Source organism: Castanea sativa, chromosome 7 (genome assembly GCF_040712315.1).
Source record: "Castanea sativa cultivar Marrone di Chiusa Pesio chromosome 7, ASM4071231v1".
Taxonomy (NCBI): Eukaryota; Viridiplantae; Streptophyta; class Magnoliopsida; order Fagales; family Fagaceae; genus Castanea; species Castanea sativa.
In genome coordinates this window covers 6,973,235-6,995,579 of record NC_134019.1, presented here as the reverse complement: position 1 = coordinate 6,995,579, position 22,345 = coordinate 6,973,235, and the positions used below count along the sequence as shown (strand labels likewise).

At 35.2% G+C, this 22,345-nt stretch overlaps 1 pseudogene; it reads left to right on the top strand.

Annotated features, from left to right (window-relative positions):
* LOC142643906 (cyclic nucleotide-gated ion channel 1-like) overlaps positions 1-12,059 on the top strand; it is an 89,718-nt pseudogene extending 77,659 nt beyond the window's left edge.
* Positions 12,060-22,345: the final 10,286 nt, after the last annotated feature.

Sequence of the window (22,345 nt, the reverse complement as noted above, 5' to 3'; positions counted from 1 at the left end):
CTTGAAATAAATAAAAAACTGTTGTGGTCACTGGTCCCAATAATAAAGCCTGAATATTGTAAAGTTAGCATCAAATATGACAAGCAAGCCAAACTTTCATATATATATATATATATATATAAAAGGCACCTGGTAACAAATGCCCCACCACGCTATCATTGGCATAAACGTGTGCCCTAAGGGCACACGATGCCTATATATATATATATATATATAAGGCACACAGTAACAACTGCCCCACCACGCTATTATTGGCATAAACGTGTGCCCTAAGGCACACGTTTATGCCAATGATAGTGGTGGCCCCCCTTGCATAGCAACTTGAAATTAGCTGAGCAGGGATTCTTTTTTTATCTTGTCAACAATCCTTTAATATGGCCGAATCTAACAAGCTAAAATTACTATGATATCCTCCAATTTTTTAACAAGACAAAAATGTACTTTTTGCAATTTCCCTCTATTTCCTATTTTGTCTCCCACCAATACTTCCTTTACCAATATTTACTTTTTCTTCTCCCCCACTTTACCAATATCATAGAAAAAACTAAAAGATGAGTCCAATATTCAGCAAAAAGACAAGAAAGAAAGATGAGTTCAATGAATGATGTCTACAAGAATATAGTGTTCAATAAATATATATATATATATGTCACATTTGTATTTCAAGTTTTCAACAATAATTGTGTGAATTAATCTATAAAAAAAATGTCACATTTATGTGATGTGTTGACATTAAAAAAAAATTCACATGACACACTATACATGTCTAATGAAAATAAACAGTTAGTAAATGTCATGATGAGAGATTTGTAAATTTATAAGGACAAAGCTTAAATATAGTTTCTTAGGTGGTGTTGTACATTAGGTCATTCAATTAAATTCAAATAGATAATTTAATTTAATTTAATTTAATTTAATTTTCCTTGAAAAGAGAACCTGTGTTAAGGAACTTCAAATAGATCAATGTAGGCATACGTTGGAATTTAATTAGAAAACTTAATATAATGCATATAAGGAACTTTATATAAAATTAACTAATTTATTATTAATGATTGTCTGTGGGTGGATTAGTAATAGGGAACATTACAATTGGACATGTCCAACAATGAAACTAGATCCATCAAACACTTAGACCGACCAACATACCGTTGAGTAGCCAGCTAAACCACCACAAGGACTATTCACTGAAGTGAGTCATCCAGCCATCTTAACTAGTCAGACACCCACACAGATGGACGAGCAAAAGCAGTTCACTCCTCGAGGTGAAATAAGTCCTCCCGTTCCACACTTACCCACATATGGAAACTTTTACACACCACACTAGAAGGTCCTCCTACAAATCCGTACCCACTAAGTATGAGAAGTTAAACCCAAAGATCTTAGTGCCACTAACTTCACTCCTTCCATTATATTAGTGCCTACATTCCTGCCTTCTTGGTAGAATCCTCAATGATTCTAACTCTCCAATTCTCTTGCTCACTTAATATGGTAGCTCTTCGAGGGAACTAGTCCTCCAATGATTCTTCGAGGGAATCAACCTCTAAGCTAGTCTCAATGAAAACTAAGCAAATGCATTCTTATTCAATTCTTCTTGTTAGAATCATCTCAATCTTATACTAGTTACTGCGGTACTATTAGTAGTAACTAACTAACTAACCGCAAGGTACACATATTACAGCTCAACACTCCAACTAACAATGTACAATACTTTGATGCTTGTTCTAACTAACTCTGTACAAGTACCTACTGCACATAATTATTATAACTGTGATGTCTTGTACTGAAGTCCTAACATTGCCTTCCCTTTTTTAAAGAACCTTGCCCACAAGGGGAGGATATTGCAATTTCCCCGAAGGTACAGACGAATTGTTTGCAGATGACCCTACTTCTGATGCTCAAGGTGACAGAGGGGTCGCTCTTCAAGACAATCAGGTCAAATCTGTCGAGGATGAGACCCGTCCTCTTGAAGAAACCAAGATGGTTGATAAAGAGAAGGACGAGGAGACCCCTGTCGATCAGCCATAGATTTTTTGAATTGTCGTTATCTGTTTATTCTTTTTCCTTTTTTATGTAAAAATCCCTGGGAGAACAATGTTCACGTTATTCTTACCGTCGCCCATTGTTTTTGGGTTTTGGATGTAACATTTGCCCTCCATGGGCCTTTATCCATTATGTTTTTATATCCGTCGCTTGCTTTTTTATTTTGTATGTATGAACATGCTTTGCCATTATATTTTAATGGGTTTTTCCGTCCATGTGGGATCAAACACACCCATCCATCCATAAATTTAGCAATCTTTGAACTTAATAAATACCCGTCTATAATACGGGTTGAAAAGTTAGAAGTCATTTGTTGAGATGCATCCATCCATATAAGGACTTAATGAACTTTAAGGCATCCCTTGAGATGTATCCGTCCCCTTAAGGACTTAATAAATTTCAAGGGACCCCTGGGATGCATCCTTCCATTTAAGGACCTAATAGATTTCAAGGCATCCCTTGGGATGCATCCGTCCACTTAAGGACTTTGATAAATTGTAAGGCATCCTTTGGACCCATCCATTCATGGACTTGTATAGATTTTAAGGCATCCCTTGGGATGCATCCGTCCACTTAAGGAGTTTGATAAATTGCAAGGCATACTTTGGACCCATCCATTCATGGACTTGTATAAATTTTAAGGCATCCCTTGGTATGTATCCATCCACTAATGGACTTTAATAAATTTTAATGCGTCCTTAGAATGTGTTCGTCCACCTAAGGATTTCGTCGTAGACGTGGTTTTGTAGAGATGTATATATGCGCATGATATTTCTGAAAAACTCATCTTATTATGATAAGCACATGCATAAACAAAATTGTTCCAAAAAAATAAAAATCTTCCTTTTCGGCTAAAAATTATTGTAGAAAATAAAAACAACTAGAGTGAAATAAACTGGAAATGAGGAGTGGTGTGCATGCTGTAGTCTACTGGTAGTATTTCTTTAGGTGTTCGGTGTTCCATGGATGCTACAACTCTTTTCCGTCGAGTGTCTCCAGGTGATAGGTGCCTTTCCTCTGCCACGAAATGATTTTATAGGGTCTTTCCCAATTGGGTCATAGCTTCCCTTTGGAGGGATCTCTCGTAGCACCCGTTACTTTCCTCAGGACAAGATCTCCAACTTGAAAGTCCCTGTGTCTAACTCTGAAATTGTAGTGCTTGGCCATGAGGTCCTAGTATCGTGCTAACCTTTGTTCGGTTGTTGCTTTGACCTTGTCCACTAGGTCCAGCTGTAGGCGCATGGCTTCTCATTCCTACTCTCATCGTGGTTCTCCACCTTGTAGTTCATGAGTCCGACCTCAGTGGGGATGATGACCTCACTTCCATATGTTAGTCGAAAGGGTGTTTCTCTTATAGGTGTTGTGGTTGTCGTCCTATACGCCTACAGTACACTTGGCAGCTCGTTTGGTCATATGCCCTTTGCCCCTTGAGCTTGATCTTCATCGTGTGGATGAATTGAAGAACTTTGCGGCCAACAATCTTCTCTAGTTGGTGATTGAAGTCACGTACTAGGATTCGCGCAATTGGTTAGTCACGTACTTGTGAGCCGTGCATTGAAAGGAGAAATTGTCACTACAGAACAAGTCCAATTGGGTATTGGGGTAAGGGTTCAATTGTAGGTTGGTAAGGTACTTGAGATTCATTTACTTGTAACCGCTTGTTATGATAATAGTGGAATTTCGGGAGTGGTGACCTTAAAATCACCCGGTGGGGTTTTTGCTGTATAGGATTTCCTCATTCGCAAACAAATCACCGTGTCATATATTTTTATGCTGCATACTTTAGTTTATTAGTGATTTGTTTGTGCTACCATGCGTTTGCATGTTAATTTGATTAATTAATAACTTGGCTAATTAATCAACTTAATTCATCACAAGGGGTCAATACGTTTTTGGCCTATCACTTTGGGAGGACCGAAGGCCATAAACTAATGATCTTGAATGCCCAAGTGTAGATTTTCACATCTCCTTCTAACGGCTTGGTTCCCCCTAAAATTTGTGTATTTTTATTTTATGCATTGTAGTTATAAAGTTTTGAGATTAGTATCTTAGACACTATATTTGTGCCATTTTTGCAGTTCTCTTGGTGAAAACCTCGAAACAAGTAACTATATATGGGAAAACTGCTTTGCACTTACTATTTCCATCTTTGGCTTGATTCTATTTCTATATTTCTTGGGAAATTTGCAGGCGAGTACCCAATTCTCTTCTTTTTTCTTCTTCTTTTCTTTCTAAAAAATGCTTAAGCCTCCTCGTTACATGTGAAATTATTCAATAGATCTAATGTATTACACCTTCCTCTTAAAAGAAAGTAAGCTCTAATTAGTGTGGGTTCAACAGATAAAACCCATGTTTATGTGGACAGGTTTGTAATACACTAGGTACATAATGTACTGAATGAAGAAGAGAGAGTGCGAATTCTAGATAGGAATGACACATCAATAATTTAATAAGTTATATGTTAATAATCATATTATCTTTAGTAGTATTATTACATTGATACAAATTTTTATTTTTTTATTTCATAAATTCGATTGTTACAATATGGTAAGTGAAAGTTGTACATTAGATGTTTTTGTTGAAAATACCAAAAATAATTTATCATTTCAAGATTATAGTTCTGTTATTAGTGGTTGGATAATTAAATAAGAATATGACAGATTGTTAGGTTAGTCTTTAAATAAATCTTATCTACTTATAAGAGATAGAGATTTGGTTTTCTTTGATTTTGAATGTTACTTAATCTTTTAAAGCCATTTGAAAAATATGATTATTGAGTGAGTTTTCACTTTAAAGGTATGGACTCCCCGGTAGTCCATTTATCAATTTGGAGGTCTTGGTTCCCTCAAAGCAATCAACACAAAAATTTGAGAGGGAAGCAATCAACACAAAAATTGGGTCCTCATAACTCACTTAGAAGAGCCTTGCAATCATTAACCAAAGAGGAAAACCTAGTGGTAGTTGAAAGACAGCCCGATACTAGATCAACATTGTAACTTTAATGAAAACTAAACAACCATATCAACTAAGATTAAAACATTAAGATAGAAGCACACTCAATCCACACCAACAAATCACTAATATGTCTAACATATTTAGCAAGATTATAAGCTACAAAATTATCTTGTCTCTTAACATGAGAAACACTGAAAACAACAAAGGATTTTGCTAAAAACTTCGTCTCTTCAATCAAATGACCATAAGAAGCAAAAGAAGGTTCATCATTTTTTATGGTACTCATAATTTTCTCTGAATCGCCTTCAAGAATAATAGATGAAAACCCCAATTCTTGTGCAAAAACTACATCTCTAACTTACCGTTGCCATAGCCTCAACTTCATCAACAAATGTGGGTAGATTGCACTTCTCTTCCATGGAAGCCATAACTTGTCCCAAAAAGTTCCGGATCACAATCCTAACACCAGCCTTCCTATCTTCATTAAACACAGCACCATCAAAATTAACTTTGAAAAGTGGCCAGGGCGAAGTTATCAAACAAACTCTGGCTGGACTACGGGAAATGTCTAGAGCAACACTTGGGTGATTTCGAGTAAAATCTTCATAAGCAGCAATTGCAATAGGCCTCACCTAACCAATGGGGAATGATTTATTGTTCGTTCGCAGCAAGTTCCTCCTGCACCAGATTGTCCACACCAAAACATTAAAGAGATCAGCTAAAATGGCATTCTACCACTGTTCATGGAAATATATATGAATATACCATTGTTTCGAAAATATATAGGGATATACCACTTTTTTGATACTCAAGTTTGGGGAAATTGAGTTCGAAATGGTACTCGAGTTCTTTGAAAAAATAGCTTTCAAAATAGCCGAAATTTTTTTGATGGAACTCGAGTTTCATGAACTCGAGTACCATTTAAAATTTTCAATAGTACTCGAGTTCATGAAACTCGAGTACCATTGAGAACTCGAGTATCAAAAAAGTGGTAAATTACTACTTATTTCTGAAACATTGATAAATTTTCATATATTTCTCCTAAAGGTGCTACAGTGCCCTTTTCGCCGAAGAGATCTAAGTTCTTTCCTTTATCAATAACATACGTAACTTGTCCCCAAACCAAGAGAAAGATGTTGAACTTCGAAAATATTACATTGAGTCTGAATCCTAGATTGGTGAAAGACAAGGACAACTCCAAAGAGCATGCAAAGTATCTTCTGAAGATTGATGGCAACGATCACAAATTTCATCAAGGATGACCTTCCTACGTAGTAGATTCTGCTTAGATGGGATAGAGTCTTTGCAAGCTGGCCATAATAAATTATTTGCCATACTCTGAACTGTCAACCCCATATTTTCTTCCACTCCACTTTACCCGATGAAGACTCTCTTTGATCCAGGCCTATGAACTCTTCAACTAAAAACTTGTAACCAAATTTTACAAAGTATTGGCCCGATTGATTAAAAGGCCAAATAAGTGTATCCTGAATCCGATTTCTACAACAATGAATGGATAAAATAGAACTAACCTCATGAGGCAAGAGCAAATTATCTAGCTGAGTTAAATCCCACTGCTTAATGAGCTGATCAATGAGATCAACTACATGAGCTGTGGATAACTCTTCAGATAAAGGAAATTGAAGCCGAGGTTGATCCCTAGAAGATAGCCACAAGTTAGATAGAAGAATGTCTTCCCTAATTCCCACCCTCCAAAAGACTCCATTTTTAAGCACATCCCTACCCTTCAAAATACTTTTCTAAATATAAGACCTTGACGTACCTTGTTTGACTTCCAAAATAGAGCAATTGAGGAAGAATTTTGTCTTAAAAACCCTATAAAATAGAGTCTATATTATGCAATAGGAGAGCGTCATTAAACATAGCTAAATCTTTAAAACCCATACCACCTTCAATATTAGGCTTGCACAATTCCTCCCATCTCACCCAATGAATTTTCCTACGATCACCTCACTGTCCTTACCAAAACCTCCTGATTAAATTCTCCAAATCATTACATAAACCCAATGGCAACTTGAAGCAACTCATAGAATAAGTGGAATTGCTTGCACAGCTGCCTTAACCAAAATCTTTCTTCTTGCCTGTGATAAAAGCTTTTCCTCCCATCCTTGCAGCTTCCTCCATACATGTTCTTTGATTTATTCAAAGTTGGCCTTCTTCTTTTTCCTACCAACAAAAGAGGGCAAACCTAGATATTTCTCATATTGCTTTATCTCCGTAACCCCAAGAGCCTCCTTAATTTGAGTCCTCTTGTCTTCCGAGGTAGATTTATTAAAGAAGATAGTAATCTTATTTCTATTAATTTATTGACTTGAACACCTCTCATAAAGCCCCAAGATATCCAAAACTTTCTGATATTCCTTAAGTGCAGATTTACAGAATAGAAAGCTATCATTTGCAAATAAAAGATTGGTTAACTTGAGACTTCTCAAACTCGAAGAGAATCCACGAATAATCCCTTGTTTAGCCACTTGAGAAATAAGACCATGGAGCCCTTCAATTCATAAGAGGAATAGGAAAGGGGAAAGAGGATCATCTTGTCTAATAGGCCTTGTTGGCTTGATAAAACCTTTTGGTTCCCCATTGACTAAAGTAAAGTAAGAGATTGTTTTGACATAAAGCATTAACAAAAGAATCCAATATTCAAGAACCCCATCTTTCTCATTATAGACTCTAGGAAAGACCACTCCACTCTCTCATAAACTTTACTCATATCCAACTTTAGGGCCATAAAACCATCTTTGACTGAATTGTGAGGTTGCATGCAATGAAGAGTCTCAAAAGCCACCATGATGTTGTCAAAGATGAGACGGTTCTTGGTAAAGGCACTTTGATGCTCAGTGGTGAAAATCTTTGGTAGAACTCTCTTTAGTCTATTAGCTAAGACCTTAGAAAAAATCTTAAATAGAACATTACAAAGACTTATAGGTCTAAATTCAAAAACAAGTTCAAGCTTATTTACTTTCGGAATGAAAGTAATATAAGTATGGTTGAGATGTTGAGAAAGGGAAGCAGAACTAAGAAAAGAAAGTATAGACTGAGTAATATCCATGCCTACAATATTCCAATAATTCTGATAGATGAGCGGCGGCATACCATCAGGTCTTGAAGCTTTTAGAGGTGTCATCTGTTTAAGAGCAACCTAAACCTCTCATGCCATAAACTCAGAATTAAGCTGTTCATTCATACCTTAGGTGACCAAGCACGGAATTATGTTGATTGTTTCCTCTGGTTGGCTGTTGCCCGTGGAGGAAAGCAAGATCAGGCAGTAATTAATGAGACAATCTGCCACTTCTTTTGAATCAGTGGTCCAATGTCCTAAAGAATTTCTAATATCATCAATGTTATTTTTCCGAAACCTCTGAGTTGCTTTGCTATGAAAATATTTTGAATTTTTATCTCCATGAACAGTCCATAATGACCGTGATCTTTGAAACCACATTCTATTCTCTTTATCAAGTAAGTCATTAACTTCACTTCTTAGCTCCAACACCCGAAAATTTACCCCGAACACCAGTGCCTCCTTCTCGGCCTGCTGAAGTTGTTTTCTCTTCAACTCCAAGTCCCTCCGTACATTCCCAAAATAACTTAAACTCCATTTTTGTGAGGCTTTTCCACGTTTATCAATTTTATGAACCACCCGAATACCAGGATCAGAGTGATCAATGTTGGTCCAAACAGTCTCTACCGTTTCAGAACAACCTTTATCAACTTGTAATTGAAGTTGGTTGAATAAGTTCAACTCGTCTTTGATATCTGAAGGTTCTGCTGTAACGCTTGTTGGGATATCTACAGCCCTTGAGAAGCCTGAAACTCAAATTCCTCAATGATCTTTAACTTCAACTATGTCACCAGCATTAACCAAACTTGAATTACCCAAAGAGGAACCATTGATATTTAACTTAACCAAATTATCTGCTTGTTTGCGCCACTCAACTTGCACTGTGGTTTTGAATCTTTTTTTTTTGGTCTTTCACATGCAAAGTGGAAGAAATCCACTACTCACCTCAAAGGCAATAGAAGGACTAGGAGCAGAGCTTTTGAACACATCTATTTCTATGTAACCACTACTCCACAAGGCCCATATTCCCAAAGGGAAGACCAAGCTCCAAGGAGAACGACAGGAATGAAGAGTTAAATTAATGCTACGAGGGTAAAGGAGTATAAAGAAAAAAAAAAAAAAAAGGCATCAAGACAATTATCCCCAAGGAAAAAGCCAAAATTACCTTGCAAAGGGTCAATCCCTTAGGACATGGATAATGGATCCAAATTATAAGCCCGCCTAATTCTGTTACATAATGAAGTCACGTGTGTAGCACGTGGTTACTAACCAAAACAAGTAATTGTAACTAAAAAACTGCAAGTAGTTTAACATGCACTTTATCTGATTCTTTTCATTCTTCTCTTTGGGTTGTTCTCTCTTCTTGCTCTCTATATTTTTATACTCCCCCCTCAAGATGAGCTGCTGGTGAGTGAATATTTACTATTCTCATCTTGGATAGAAGGCTAGAGAATTGATTCAAACTCAAAGCTTTTGTCAAATGGTCTGCCAATTGGCACTGAGTCTTGACATGGATTAATCTGATAATTTTTGCTAATACCTCATTCTTTACCACATGACAATCAATTTCTATGTATTTAGTTCTCTCATGGAACACAATATATATTTTATCTAATGTGGAGAGCAAATTGATTGTCACAAAATAACAAAGCTTCCCTTCAATTTAAATATCCTTGAGAAGATATAATATCCAAACTATGTCATAAGTAGCAATTGCCATGGATCTATATTCAGCTTTTGCTGAAGATCTTGAGACTGTTGGTAGCTTCTTAGACTTCCAAGACACCAAAGAATCTCAAATAAGATGCAATATCCAATCACAGACATTCTTGTGTATGGACACGAAGCCCAATTTGAATCTACAATGCCTTGTACAAGAAGTTCTGCACTAGATGATAAAAATATTTATTTCCCTAGTTCATTCTTCAAATACAATAGAATTTTGTGTGCTGCATTCAAATGTGGCTTCCCTGGTTTTTCCATATATTGGCTCAACTTATGAACATCAAAAGTGGTATCTGGTCTGCCAATGTCAAGTATAGCGGCCTACCAACCAACCTTTTATATATGCTTGTATTATCTAGAATCTCACCTTCATACGTACTACGCTTAATGTTTTGTTCCATTGGAGTTTTGACAGGCTTGCAACAAATTGAACCTGCATCATTTAGTATCTCCAATGCATTACTTTGACAAAGAGTGATTCCTTTTTCTGATCTTGTTACCTCCAACCCAAGAAAGAATTTTAAGTCACCCAAGTCCTTAAGCTTGAATTTTTAATCCAATAACACGTTAAATTGATTCACAGCTTCTTGATCATTACTATCAATTAGACCATCATCCACATACACCAAAAGAATAATGAAAAACTTCCCTTGTTGCCTAGTAAAGAGAGAGAAATCAGCTTTTGACTAAGTAAAGCCCAATTGGAGAAAAGTTGATAGAAAATTTGGAGAGCCACTGCCTTGATGCTTGTTTCAGTCTATAAAGTGACTCATTAAGTTTACAAATCATCTCTCCCTTACTGTGAAAGCCTTGTGGAAGAGCCATATAAACTTCTAAATCAATGAATCTTTATCGAATATAAGAGATGCATGTCTGAGTCTCTGGAAAGCCAGGTACCAGCATCATCCATAAGGCTAACAATTTTATTCCCTTCTTCTCCTAACCAAGGTAGTGGTTTGGGAAAAAAAATATCGAAGTCTATAAATTCTACACCTTTGGTAGAGGATTTGAAACCTAAGCCTCCTTTTATTTATTTTGAAAAAGAAAAGTATTACTGAAATACACTTTAAAATGAATTGTTCTAGGCATTGAAAATAACTATATTTTGATCTTTGAAAAAAAAACAAGTATACAAGGTGAGATTTGGTAAAATTGAACTGACTTTGTGACAACATCAAAATCCATTAAAAAATGGGATAAGCTACGCATGAAGATGAAGTCAAGTCAACGACAAAAACAACATAAGACCATGATATCATGGATTTCCCAAAAGAAATTTGATAGTACAACAAAAAGCCTGAATATGGAATACATAAATCAGAGATATGAAGAAGGCGAAGACGTTAATGTCAAGAACCTGATCCCCGATCTTCCTCCGGATCTTCAAACGAAAGTCAAGCGCCATATCTGCTTACCGCTTCTAAAGGATGTGAGTTTTATTACCTCTATAAATTTGCTAAATAACTGTATTATAAATTTCATTAATAATAATATGAAAAAAGAGAATAGTTTTATTAATAAATGATCGGTTTTATGATCACACAAGCAGGCTGAAGCAGCTCGCATGGCTTGTTTATTTTATTCTATCTATTTTTTTTTATTTTTTTATTTTATGAATCAGATTATATTATTTAAATTGAGATATTTATCCCACATTGATTGTGTATGTCTAGTATGTTGTAATAAGTATTACTGCTTACTAAAAAAAACATGAGGCAAAATTCTTTGGCCAAATTTAATAAATTTTATGGTAGAAAATAGATTTGTACTTCAGCTTATTTGTTTTTCTTGATCATCTCAAAATCATAAAAGATAATGGCTTGGCTAAGCGTACACATCTGTTGCTTAAGATTTGCGACTCTCTCCAGCCAAAGTTATACGATGAGCATTGCTACATCGTCAAGGAGGGAGACCCTATTGATGCAGTATTCTTGATTACAGGAGGCATCGTATGGACTTGTACAAGCAATAATAGTGAAGGAACATATTTCTTGAATGGGTTTTGAAACCTATCTCCGACGACAAGCGCAACCTATCCATACTTCCTGTTTCTTCAAAAACCCTCAAAACCCACATGAAAGTGGAAGCCTTCGCTCTAATGGCCCACGACTTCACACAAATATTGGAGTCTAAGTTCTCACTATTAGGACCCGAGAAATTGCAATCCAAGGCTGCAATTCGTGTACAACGAACTTGGCGCCGGCGTCGCCCAAAGAAGGATGATGATGTTGTTCAAGACAGGACAGCTTCTATTTGAAGAGCAGAGGATCAGAGATGATTTTGATAAAGACAATGGAAACGGTGTCGTGTTGAATCCCATTTGTCAGGTGCACCGTATCACTTAAAATCATGAGTTTGTAATCAAGAAAAAAACGCTGTGTTTCATTTATTCAGTTATTTTAGCTTTTGATTTCTGTTTTTCACACGTGTAATTGGTGGTTAAGTTGTTGTTAAGCCTGTTGTAACAGAATCTCCACCTTTTTAGCTTAGCTCTCTCCTCTGTGACTATATAAACAGAGCTGGACTCAATGATTTAATTGGCTAGCCATTTTATGCAATAATAGAATCTTTCTAGTTAGAATTGTTCACTATTACAGCCTGTTGCTGCAATCAACCAAAGTGTTGGTGCTTCAAGAAAACGTCAAAATCAAGCAGTGCCAACACTGTTGCTGTAAATCAATAGTACTTTTGATGTCTAATTACATGTATTAAGTTAGTTTTGATGGATCGGTTAGTTTTTTCTAGTCATACAGCTGCTACTTCGTTTGGATTCTGTGTAGGTGCACCATTCTGAAAATGATAATGGTAGATTTAGAAAAAGAATAATATGAGAAATAATAAACTCTTTAGGGTAACATTAAATAAGGATTCTGCGCAAACCTTTATCTTGTAAGTATTAACACATGCGATGCATATCTAATCTTATTTCATACAATTTTTTTTTTATACAATTTCATCTTCCCATCATGATGGGAAGATGAAAAATTGGGATTGAGAGTTGTATCTTGAAAGGAACCAAAATTGAGGGAGAACCTAAATTAGGGTCTTGAAAATTTGATAAAAACCAATTCTAAATCTAAACCAACCAACCAACCAAAATAGCCAAACCTAAATCCAATTAAACGCCCAAAATTAACATAAAATATTTTACCTGTAGCCATTCTAGAGGCCTGAGGCTAGCGGGATGCTGAACATTGGGTTGGTTGTGTGGTTTGGTGAAGTAGTAAGTGAGGTGGAGGGCTTTGCAACCATGAGAGAAATATAGTGACATATGTTAGTGAGAGAGCAGAGTGGGAGAGGTCTGCATTTTTAAGCATGAGATAGAGGAGAGGAATATATTTTAAAAATAGGATATTAAAAAATTAAAAAGAAAATAGCAATGAGGTGGAAAATTGTGGAGGCTTTAAAACTGATGTGATACAACATGTAGAAATCAACTATTGGTCAACATATTCGATTTTATAGATATTTATAGATGTCGAATTACAAAAGCTAGATAAAAATTTCTTATAGAAAATTACAAGAGAGATAAATGTCTCATAAACAAATTACAAGGGAAGTAAATGTCATGCAATACACTACTGAGTAGTTTCATATTATAAGGGTATACCACATGGGTAGTATGTGTAATTTACCTTTTATTATGTCGAAAAAACAAAAGCCCTATATATCCTGGTGTCCATACATTCCACTAGTAACAAATGAATGAAGCATAATGGTCTCCTAGATCAGTGGCCATAGAAGAGTGACCCACTCTCTAACAAACTCTTCTACAGACGCCCTCACTCCCAGTATCAATGGTAATGTTAGAAATATATTAGACATATTAGTCCAATGTAATAGGTCCAAGCTCACTCCTGCTTGTACTAGTAGTTTAGGGTTAGTCACCTATATATACCCATGTTAAAGTTCATTGTAACACAGGTTTTGTACTACGCTTTTATACCATAAAAATGTAGCCTTTAAGGGATTCCTCTATAGACGTAGGTCGATAAAGTTGGACTATGTAACTCCTTGTGTTCTCGGTGTTCCTATTCTATGTTTTTCCTTCCGCATCCACTCTAACATATACAATATGGTATGATACATTGTGTTGCTAATAATATATTTAACATGTAATTTCACTTACTTTCATTCGCCTTAGGTCCTGTGATCGTAATTTGATATGTTACAAATCATAGTTTACCTCCACTACAAAAAACGCGCACTATAGCCGCGCTTTTTAGCTGCGTTTATAAAAAAAATGCGGCTATAGGTCCCCCTTTGGCTGCATTTTCAAACGCAGCTCCAGCCGAATAAATTTTTTTTAAAAGTGGGGCCTGGAGCTGCATTTGAAAACGCAGCCAGAGGGAGACCTATAGCCGCATTTTTAAAAATGCGGCTATAGGTCCCCCTCTGGCTGCGTTCACAAACGCAGCTCCAACGGAATAAATTTTTTTAAAAAAGAGGGGCTTGGAGCTGCGCTTAGAAAAGCAGCCATAGGGGGACCTATAGCCACGTTTTTAAAAACGCGACTATAGGCCCCCCTCTGGCTGTGTTTTTAGAAACGCAGCTCACAAAAAAAATAATAATAAATTTAAACTTCCCACGTGCCCCTCCCTTTCCCACCTACATCCTCACCTACTGCATTTCAATATAACTTCCTTTCTCTTCTTTTTTTTTTTTTTTTTTTCTTTTCTTTCTTCATTCTTCACTCAGCTTCAGGTTCTTCTCTCTTTCCTTTTTTTTTTTTTTTTTTTTTCCTTTCTTCACTAATTCTTCAGGTTGTTGTTGTTGTTTTTTTTTTTTCCTTTTCTTTTTTCCTTCTTCACTAACTCTTCAGGTTCTTCTTCTTCTTCTTTTTTTTCCTTTTTCTTTCTTCCTTCATTTTTCCAACGTAACTCTTTTTTTTTTTTCTTTGTTTCTTTGGAGTTCCTGCAACTTTTTTTCTTCTTCACTCCAACACAACTCTTTTTTGTTTTTTTTTTCTTTGTTTCTTTGCAGCTACTTCTTCTTTTTTTCTTCATCTCAGGCACTGATTTTTTTTATAGATCTAGTTTTTTTTTTTTTTTTTTATGTTTAGTTAGTAAGAAAATGGAGAAAATGCTGAAAATTTTAAATTTGTGCTATTGTGTTCCTAATATTGTGCTTATGTTTAAATGGGTTTGTGTTCCTGAGCTTGTTCTTTTGTGTTTCTAAGCTTGTACTTGTGTTCTTTGAATGGATTTAGTGTTAGATTTGGGTTGGCTTTGTTGAAGGAGAGGAGATTTATGGGTTTGTGTTCTTATATTTTGGAGCAAGTTGTGGTTGTATTGTTAGTATGTTGTGTTTGATTTTGAATTTTTTGGGTGTGTTTGTATTGTGAGTATGTTGTGTTTGATTTTGAAATTTTTGGGTTTGTATTTGATTTTGAATTTTCTGGGTTTACGTTTAATTTTGAATTTTTTTTTTTTGAATTTTGAATTTCTTGGGGCGCAGCAACACCCAGAATTTTTTTTTTTTTTTTATTTAAAAAAACCTATAGCCGCGTTTTTAAAAAACGCGGCTATAGACCTGAAGCCTATAGCCGTGGTTCAAAAACGCGGCTTCAGGTCTGGTCTGTAGCCGCATTTTTAAAAACGCGGCTACAGACCCGCAGGTTCTGTTGCTACGCCGCTTAGGCCGGGGTTGTAAACGCGGCCATAGAAAACACAGCTTTAGGTCTATAGCCGCATTTTTGGGGTCTATAGCCGCGTTTTTGAAACGCGGCTATAGACCCTGTTTTTTGTAGTGCTCGGTTGATTTGGAAATTATCTCATGTCTCATTCTTTTAATGTGTTGTGGCCTATTAGAGATTGTGGCTCATGTTGATTACGGACGGCATTGCATGGACCTATACAATTAGTAATATTGATGAAGGAAGGCAGGCTAAGCGTCTTGAAAAAGGTCACTTCTTTGGAAAATAACTTCTTGAATGGGCTTGGAAACCTTCCTCTGTCAACATATACAACCTATCCAAACTCCGACTTTCCTCGAAAACCCTCAAAACCCATACAAAGGTGGAAGCCTTTGCTCTAATGGCCGACGACCTGAAGGGTAATCTCTATTCTAGGTTTTCACAAGCAATTTAAAGTTGAGGCAGCTTCCACTCTACAACGAATCTGGCGCCGCAATCAGCCAAAGACGGATGATAGTGTTAAATCCAAGGCAGTTTCTATTTACAACGAGTCAGGTGCTGCAATCAACCAAAGTGTTGGTGCTCCAAGAAAACTTATGAATCCAGCAGTACCTGACATTTTTGTTGCAAAGCAATGGGTTGTTTTGATGTCTTTGCTGTATTGAAATTTATTTTTCTAGTGATGGAGTTGCTACTTGTTTGGAATCTGAATGATAATGGTGAATTTAGAAAAAGGAAAATGTGTGAAATAATAAACTATTTGATGCACTATATTAAATTCAGTAAGGATTGTGTGCAGAACCCTCTATTTACACCCAGTGTGATGGATTTGGATATCTAATTTTATTTTATACTAGTCACGAACTTGCGCGTTGCGCATGATAATTATTTTTATGGTGGTTTTATTAATTATTTTTATACAATTTAAACTAATTTAATAAAGAGTAATGTATTTTGTAATTATAATTTTTACTTATTATAAGAATAATCATAAATGTAATGTAGGAATAATCATAAATTATAAATTTAATAATTATTGTCATACTAAAATTTTATTTTTTAATAAAAGCTATCTATAACATTTTGTGAATCATTAAAAAGAATATAAAATTTGAAAATTATTCTTTTATTTTTAAACAAACTTTCTCAAACTTATTTTTTCTGCCTACAATCCAAAACACTGAAAAAAGTAACTAAAAAAAATTAATAAAACTTAACTATGATTAATTGGATCAATTAGGAAAACAATTTATTTTTTATAATCTACTAAGGTTATTTTCTTTGTAGAAATTGTAATTTCGTCCACCCAAAACATATTATCAAATAAACAATTATTAGCAAAATATAAGAATTAAATTTCTATATATACATTGTTTTAAAATAATAATAATAATAATAATAATAATAATAATTAAAGTAAAATTGCGAAAGATAATATTTGTCTCTCATCCAATAATTTTTGTTTAGCCAACATTTGCTTTTCTATAAATAAATGACATTATAGAGTACTTCTAATACAATTATTAAGAATACTTTGTCCACCACAAAGGATTAAATAATAAACAAAAATGATTAAAGTCTCATAGTTTAACATCTAAATTGAGCACTATAAAAATTATGCTATCAAATTACAATAGCTACCAAATTAAATTATCCAAATCATGCTATGTAGTAGAATAATATTATATTTTTATATTTAATCCCTTATAAGGCAATATAGGATAACAATTTATAATCAAAGAGAGAGAAAAAAAAAACACAAAAATTAAAATAAAAAAAAAAAAAACTGAATCGCATTAACCTAAAGTAGATTAAAGAATATAAAAAATTATCAAGCCTAAAGCGAAGATGCAAGAAAAATAAAAAAATAAAATAAAAATCCACCCAAAATTGTGTGTGTGTGTGTGAGAGAGAGAGAGAGAGAGAGAGAGAGAGAGAGAGAGAGTGAACCTTTTTTTTTTGTAAGAGAAAACTATGCATAGAATGAAAGATCGAGATAGTAACAAATTTATAGTAAGAGGGTAATAAATAAGAAGAGACAAAAATAGAGAAAGATAAAGGGAAAGATGAAGAATGATATTAATATAGAGGGTAGTGGGAAGATGAGAAGGTGAGGGAAGGAGAAATGTTGGAGAAGTAGTGGGGAGATGAAAATGTAAGAAACGGAGAAAGGTTAGAGAAGTGTAAATATGAAATAAAAAAAAATATTAAAAATAATTATAAGAAAATGGAAAGAAAAAAGATAATGACATGGACGTTAACGTGGCTCAACGTGAGTGCAGCAGCATTAAACGCAATATTATATTTTTATATTTAATCATTTATAACGCAGTATAAGATAACATTTAACAATCAAAGAGAGAAAAAAAAAACACAACAATTAAAAAAAAAATTGAATCACATTAACTTAAAGTAGATTAAAGAATACAAAAAAAATTATCAACCTAAAGCGAAGATGCAAGAAAAATAAAAATAAAAATCCACCCAAAATTTTGTGTGAGAGAGAGAGAGAGAGAGAGAGAGAGAGAGAGAATTTATTTTAAGGGAAAAGTATGCATAGAATGAAAGAGATAGTGACAAATTTATAGTAAGAGGGTGTGAATAAGAAGAGACAAAAATAGAGGAAGATGAAGGGAAAGATGAAGAATGATATTAATGTAGAGGGTAATAGGGAGATGAGAAGGTGAGGGAAGAAGAAAGGTTGGAGAAGTAGTGGGGAGATGAAAAGGTAAGGGAGAGAGAAAGGTTGGAGAAGTGTAAATATGAAATAAAAAAATATCAAAAATAATTATAAGAAAATGAAAAAATAATAATAATAATGACGTGGACGTTGATGTGGCTCACCGTGAGCGCAGCAACATTAAATGCTACGCTTCAGCTTTTAGTAATATATAAATATGATAGGATTCAATAATGTCTGATTCATTTGCATTACTAATGAAATGCATAGGCATCTGTGATAAACATGGCACATTTTTTTCCCCTTATTATTAATGGTAAATTACACATATAACTACCTTTAAATTAAATATGGAATTACCATGCGATTTATTTCGCAACACTTACCTCCCTAGTAATTTGTTTTATGGGATATTTATCTCTTTTGTGGTTCACTTTATGGAGCATTTCTGTTATCTTTTAACAAAATTTGATGATTTAGCAAAATTTGGTTCTTCTCTGATTTCTAGGCAAAGCAAGAAACAAATTCATGTGGCCCGCTCCAGTACTGAAGCAGAATATCGTGCCCTTGCTGATACCACATCTGAGTTCCTTTGGCTACAATGGCTTCTCAAAGACTTAGGTGTGTCTACATTCTCTGCTACTCCTCTTTATTGTGACAAAAAGAGTGTCATTCATATTGCTCACAATGATGTCTTCCATGAACGGACTAAACACATCGAGATCAATTGTCATTTTATCCATTATCATCTTGTCCATGATGCTCTCAAGCTGATCTCATTCACCTCTACAGATGAACTTGCAGATATCTTCATTAAGTCACCACTTAAGGGACGCCTTCGTACTTTGGTTGACAACCTCAAGTTAGTCTCACATCCACCTTGAGTTTGAGGGGGGCTGTAAACGTGTATAGAGTTATGGGCTTTAGGCCCAACTAGATTACTTATATAACACTCATTCTTGTACTACACTCTTACTTGTACTGTACTCCTATGACTCCTATATAAAGGCACCCATATATATTCTTTCACTGAGAAATACAATATTATTGAATTCAGTATTTCTAACACACTCCTTGCCAAACACCAAGCTCCTCTCTCTCTCTCTTTCTCTCTCTCGCTCTCTCTCTCTCTCTCTCTCTCTCTCTCTCTCTCTCTCTCTCTAATATGATCATCACCATGCTTTGTCCATCACTGGTTGCCGCTACCGTCCCTAATAGAGGGTACCACACTGACTTCCCTTTTTCTTTCTCTCTCTAAAAGTTTCTCCTTCTCTCTCTAATTCTAACACCTAAGCCCTCTCTAATCTAAACATCCATGGCCAATCACAAAAGCCACGCCAATTTCCTCCACCATCATTGTGCTCCCCAAGCTTAAAGAGGTAATGGTCAAAAACCTTAAGGCCATAATGATTCAAACAATCTAGGTTTGAAGGATGAAGGTTTGGGTTTTTGTTGATATGGGTTTGATGAGATGGTTTTTGAAATGGGCTAGATGTTGCTATAGAGCTATGGTCGAAGGGTTTGCGTTGGGAAATTTAGACCCTGGTTGATAGAATTAGCAAGTTTTAAACCCAAGTTGGTAATTAGATTTATTATGAATAAACTTGTTAAAACAAACAAACATTAATATCATGCCAAAATCATATGCAGCAGAAAAATAAATAAGACAAGATATGATGACCTAGGAAAACCAATGAAACCAACTAGTTTCACAGTAAAAAACCTAGAAGGAAACCTTCCCGAAAAGCAATCCACTATAGTAAAGAGAAGTTTCAAATCTAGTACAAAACCTTTGTCCCTAGACTCTACAATCCCTGTAGATGAACTTACAGTAGAAACCTTCTACCGCTTCAGAACTTCTATACTCTTCAATATATGAACACCACCCTTTGATGCACAGATCCCAGTACGTGACTAATTTCTTTGCACGAATCCCAGTACGTGACTCACTCACCAACTTGAGGAAAAAAAATGTTGGCTGCAAAGTTCTTCACTTCATCAACAATGAAGATCAAGAAGCACTTGGTTACAAAACCCTAAGGCACAAAGATGTAGTAGCTTCTTTTAGAGAGAATAAGGCTTCAGTCACCTTTTGCATGTGTTCTCCTTGTATTCTCTTTTGTGACGGCCTCTAAAATAAGCCTTATATATGTCTAGGGTCATAAGAAAAGAAACCCTACACAAATACATAAGCATGGGCCAAAAATCAGATCTAAAAATTCTGACTTCCGTAACCTCGATAGATACCTTGATAGATAGTATCTGTCAAGCCTTATTAAACCTCGATAGATAGCTATTTGTCGAGCAGCTATCGAGCTTTAATGAATCAACACTTCTTCACTTGTTTCTTGGACAGATTTGCATGACTTCAATACTAGACTTGAACTCTTGTTCTTTGAAGTATCAAACACATCCTAGATCTACCCAAATACAAATAAAGTGTATTTTGTCAAAGGATTTGCCAACTACATAAAATATGTCCTTAACAATCTCTCCCTTTGGCAATCCGTTACAAAACCAAAACAAACAAATGAACATATGAAAGAAGTCATAAATCACTCAACTCATACTCACTTGTTAAGTACAATAAAATTTATCCTTATACAAACTCTTGAAAAACTTTACAAGAAGAGAGTTCATGGCAAGTAGACTTTGACAACTTGTATTTCTGAAACACTTTAAACAAAACACATCAAGGCATCTTTGTGTGAAGCAGAAATAAAAATGGTCACAACACCAGAGTACAAGAAGAAGAAGCTAAAAGTAGCTCCTACAACAACAAGGAGGTAATCACTCCCCTTAACAAGATGAAACACATCCCCCCCTTACGAAGGCATGTATTTCTCCCCCAAACATGTATAATCTTAAAAAGAAACCACATATTTCTACATATTTTCACAATTTCTCCCCCATTTTGTCATGATTGACAAAGGGTACCAAGCGCTATAAAGCCTCACCTGAGAAACATAAAGATAATAAAATTGATCAAGGGGGCACAAGGAATCCATAAAAATGCATGAATGTAATGAAACAATATGCTATGGATGACAAGATCAAAGAAAAAAGCAAAACATGTAAAAAAAAATGTATGCAAGAGAATCTCGATCGATCTAGAGGTGTCGAGCAGCTATCGAACTAACCTTGATGGATCAAGAAGGTGTCGAGGATTTATCGAGTAGACAGAAAATTTCTCGATGGATCAAGAAGCTGTCAAGAAGCTATCAAGATTGCGATAAGAAAAAGCTGAAGAGCTCGATAAATAGCCTAACTGTCGAGGAGGTGTCGAGATTGCTTTAAAAACATTTTTCAAGAAGAGAAAAACACAAATATGAATGCAATCAAACATGCAACTCAAGTAAAGATCCAAACAACATTTTAACCTCTCGAAAACATCTCTCAACAAAAATTCTTAAGCATATAGATCCCAAAACACACACACACACTAACCAAGTCTAATCAATTTTATATTTCAAAAACAAGTCAAGACAGTTTAGTGAGCATACATTAACACATGTAAACCTTGTGATGACCAAATCACATTGTACCTGCACATGTATCAAAAATAGCAAAGAGTTTTGCGTGTTGTGTGTGAAAACATCGCAAAATTACATAAGTGTCTCTATGTTATGACAATTTGAGATATGAGAAAATCACTTTAACTCACACACAATCATAACTGTTTGATGGGGACTATCACCTTCAAGGTACATCCTATAACTCCCACATCTCCTAGAAAACGCGCTTGCAATCATGTTTTAAAACATTTTGTTCTTTTTGCTTTTTATTTTCTTTGTGATAGGCCAAAAACGTATTGATCCCTTGTGATGGATTAAGTTGATTAATTAGCCAAGTTTATTAATTAATCAAATTAACATGCAAACGCGTGCTATCACAAACAAATCACCAATAAACTAACGTACAGCGGGAAATAAATTGACACAGTGATTTGTTTACGAATGGGAAAAACCTCCAAGGCAAAAACCCCACCAAGTGATTTTAAGGTCACCACTCCCAAGAATCCACTATTATCACAACAAGCAGTTACAAGTAAAGAAATCACAGTACCTTATACCAACCTACAGTTGAACCCTTACCCCAATACCTAATTGGACTTGTTCTGTAGTGACAATCTTTCCTTTTGATGCACGGCTCCCAGTTCGTGACTAACCAATTTGATGCATGGATCCCAGTACGCGGCTTACTCCTTTGCACGAATCCTAGTACGTGA